Here is a 4,896-nt window from a genome sequence, read left to right as displayed (position 1 = left end):
TATGGTGACGTTAGTGTGAGTACAACATGGCTTACAGTATGGTGAAGTTAGTGTGAGTACAGCATGGCTTACAGTATGGTGGCATTAGTTTGAGTACAACATGGCTTACAGTATGGTGGCATTAGTGTAAATACAACATGGCTTACAGTATGGTGGCATTAGTGTGAGTACAACATGGCTTACAGTATGGTGGCGTTAGTGTGAGTACAACATGGCTTACAGTATGGTGGCGTTAGTGTGAGTACAACATGGCTTAGAGTATGGTGGCATTAGTGTGAGTACAACATGGCTTACAGTATGGTTGCATTAGGGTGAGTACAACATGGCTTACAGTATGGTGGCATTAGTGTGAGTACAACATGGCTTACAGTATGGTGGCATTAGTGTGAGTACAACATGGCTTACAGTATGGTGGCGTTAGTGTGAGTACAACATGGCTTAGAGTATGGTGGCATTAGTGTGAGTACAACATGGCTTACAGTATGGTTGCATTAGGGTGAGTACAACATGGCTTACAGTATGGTGGCATTAGTGTGAGTACAACATGGCTTACAGTATGGTGGCATTAGGGTGAGTACAACATGGCTTACAGTATGGTGGCATTAGTGTAAATACAACATGGCTTTCAGTATGGTGGCATTAGTGTGAATACAACATGGCTTACAGTATGGTGGCATTAGTGTGAGTACAACATGGCTTACAGTATGGTGGCGTTAGTGTGAGTACAACATGGCTTACAGTATGGTGGCATTAGTGTGAGTACAACATGGCTTACAGTATGGTGGCATTAGTGTGAGTTCAACATGGCTTACAGTATGGTGACATTAGTGTGAGTACAACATGGCTTACAGTATGGTGGCATTAGTGTGAGTACAACATGGCTTACAGTATGGTGGCATTAGTGTGAGTACAACATGGCTTACAGTATGGTGGCATTAGTGTGAGTACAGCATGGCTTACAGTATGGTGGCATTAGTGTGAGTACAACATGGCTTACAGTATGGTGGCATTAGTGTGAGTACAGCATGGCTTTCAGTATGGTGGCATTAGTGTGAGTACAACATGGCTTATTGTACCGTGGCATTAGTGTGAGCACAACATGGCTTATTGTACGGTGACATTAGTGTGAGTACAACATGGCTTTCAGTATGGTGGCATTAGTGTGAGTACAACATGGCTTACAGTATGGTGCAATTAGTGTGAGTACCACATGGCTTACAGTATGGTGGCATTAGTGTGAGTACAACATGGCTTACAGTATGGTGGTATTAGTGTGAGTACAACATGGCTTACATTATAGTGGCATTAGTGCGCGTACAACATGGCTTACATTATAGTGGCATTAGTGCGCGTACAACATGGCTTACAGTATGGTGGCATTAGTGTGAGTACAACATGGCTTACAGTATGGTGGCATTAGTGTGAGTACAACATGGCTTACAGTATGGTGACATTAGTGTGAGTACAACATGGCTTACAGTATGGTGACTTTAGTGTGAGTACAACATGGCTTATTGTGCGGTGGCATTAGTGTGAGTGCAGCATGGCTTACAGTATGGTGGCATTAGTGTGAGTACAACATGGCTTACAGTATGGTGGCATTAGTGTGAGTACAACATGGCTTACAGCAGTGATTTTTAACCTTTTTTTGCCGTGGCACACTTTTTTACATTAAAAAATCCTGTGGCACACCACCATCCCAAAATTTAAAAAAAAAAATCACACATTGTAGCCTAATACAGCATATATATATATATACACACAAACACACACATACTGTATGTATTGTGCTGTAATGCCATGCCTCCTACAAACTACCCCTGCACTGGGAGTAAAAAACAAGCAAAGTTTAAAAAATATGTCACACTGTTGTCAGTCTGCCGTGGCACACCTGAGGATCTCTCACGGCACACTAGTGTGCCACGGCACACTGGTTGAAAAACACTGGCTTACAGTATAGTGGCATTAGTGTGAGTATAGCATGGCTTACAGTATGGTGACATTAGTGTGAGTACAACATGGCTTACAGTAAGGGGACATTAGTGTGGGTACAACATGGCTTACAGTATATTGGCCTTAGTGTGAGTACAACATGTCTTAATGTATGGTGGCATTAGTGTGAGTGTAACAAATACACAAACAACACACACCACCACCACCACCACAAAACAACAATATAGAGCAATACAACCACCATAAAAGTTGAACAGAGAATACCACCATAAAACAACAAAACAATACATAGCAACAACAACACAAAGCAAGAACAGCAAGACAGGAGAAAACAACAACAGTAAGTCAACACAAAACAACAACAGCAAGACAGGAGAAAACAACAACAGCAAGACAACACAAAACAACAACACAGAGCAACAACAGCAAGATAGCACAAAACAACAACAGCAAAACAGTAAGAAAACACAAAGCAAAAACACAGAGCAACAACAGCAAGACAGGAGAAAACAACAACAGCAACACAACATAATACAATAACAGTAAGACAACACAATACAACAACACAGAGCAACAACAGCAAGACAGCACAAAACAACAGCAAAACAACACAAAACAACAACACAGAGCAACAACAGCAAGACAGCACAAAACAACAACACAGAGCAACAACAGCAAGATATGAGAAAACAACAACAGCAAGACAACACAAAACAACAACACAGAGCAACAACAGCAAGACAGCACAAAACAACAACATCAAAACAGTAAGAAAGCACAAAACAACAACACAGAGCAACAACAACAAGACAGGAGAAAACAACAACAGCAACACAACATAATACAATAACAGTAAGACAACACAATACAACAACACAGAGCAACAACAGCAAGACAGCACAAAACAACAGCAAAACAACACAAAACAACAACAACACAGAGCAACAACAGCAAGACAGCACAAAACAACAACACAGAGCAACAACAGCAAGACAGCACAAAACAACAGCAAGACAAAACAAAACAACAACACAGAGCAACAACAGCAAGACAGCACAAAACAACAACAGTAAGACAACACAAAACAACAGCAAGACAGCACAAAACAACAACAGCAAGACAACATAAAACAACAGCAAGACAAAACAAAACAACAGCAAGACAGCATAAAACAACAACACAACACAAAATAGCACTACAGAACAAATATGTTATAACAATATTATTCAGATAATTAGATAAGTTGTTTGTTCATTAAACTTTAAAGGGACAGTCAACACCAGAATTTTTGTTGTTTAAAAAGAAAGATAATCCCTTTATTACCCATTCCCCAGTTTTGCACAACCAACACAGTTATATTAATATACTTTTTACCTCTGTGATTACCTTGTATCTAAGCTTCTGCTGACTGCCCCCTTATTTCAGTTCTTTTGACAGACATGCAGTTTAGCCAATCAGTGCTCAGTCCTAGGTCACTTTACGTGCATGAGCTCAATGTTATCTATATGAAACATGTGAACTAATGCCCTCTAGTGGTCAAAATGTATTCAGATTAGAGGCAGTCTTCAAGGTCTAAGAAATTAGCATATGAACCTCCTAGTTTTAACTTTCAACTAAGAATACCAAGAGAACAAAGCAAAATTGGTGATAAAAGTAAATTGGGAAGTTGTTTAAAATTGCATGCCCTATTTAAATCATGAAAGTTTTTTATGGACTTGACTGTCCCTTTAATAACATTGTATTGCTATTTACTCATATTTATATATTCACACAACATGACAATTGTATGTGCTGTACTGGGATTCATATCTTGTATCTACAATATTCTTAGTGCAACACAGCCACATTAGATAGGATTTCTAAGCTAACACTAATTCGCACTTAGGGGTTTATTTAGCGTTTTTTGTGCAATTCTAAAATCCGCCAGCGGAATTCAGTCCGCCAGATGCGAACTGCGGTGGAGCGGGGCGCATATGCACGTCCCTGTCCGCTGTAGCATGATAAATCGAGCCCTATGTCTCTCAGACCGCAAGACAGCACAAAACAACAACAGCAAGACAACACAAAACGACAACAGTAAGACAGCACAAAACAACACAGAGCAACAACAGCAAGACAGTACAAAACAACAACAGCACAAAACAACAACAGTAAGACAGCACAAAACAACAACAGCAAGACAGCACAAAACAACAACACAGAGCAACAACAGCAAGACAGCACAAAACAACAACAGCAAGACAGCACAAAACAACAACAGCAAGACAGCACAAAACAACAACAGTAAGACAACACAAAACAACAACAGTAAGACAGCACAAAACAACAACAGCAAGACAACACAAAACAACAACAGCAAGACAACACAAAACAACAACAGTAAGACAGCACAAAACAACAACTGCAAGACAGCACAAAACAACAACACAGAGCAACAACAGCAAGGCAGCACAAAACAACAACAACAAGACAAAACAACAACAACAAGACAACACAAAACAACAACAACAAGACAACACAAAAACACAACAGTAAGACAACACAAAACAACAACAAGACAACACAAAACAACAACAGTAAGACAACACAAAACAACAGCAAGACAGCACAAAACAACACAGAAGAATAACAGGAAGACAACACAAAATAACACTACAGAACAAATATGTTATAACAATATTATTCAGATAATTAGATACGTTGTTTGTTTATTAGACATTAATAACATTGTATTGCTATTTACTCATATTTATATATTCACACAACATGACAATGGTATGTGTTGTACTGGAATTCATATCTTGTATCTACAATATTCTTAGTGCAACACAGCCTCATTAGATAGGATTTCTAAGCTAACACTAAACCGCACTTAGGGGTCGATTTAGAGTTTTTTGTGCAATTCTGAATTCCGCCAGCGGAATTCAGTCTGCCAGATGCGAA

This window comes from Bombina bombina, chromosome 8 (genome assembly GCF_027579735.1).
Source record: "Bombina bombina isolate aBomBom1 chromosome 8, aBomBom1.pri, whole genome shotgun sequence".
Taxonomy (NCBI): Eukaryota; Metazoa; Chordata; class Amphibia; order Anura; family Bombinatoridae; genus Bombina; species Bombina bombina.
This window is presented reverse-complemented; position numbering follows the sequence as displayed.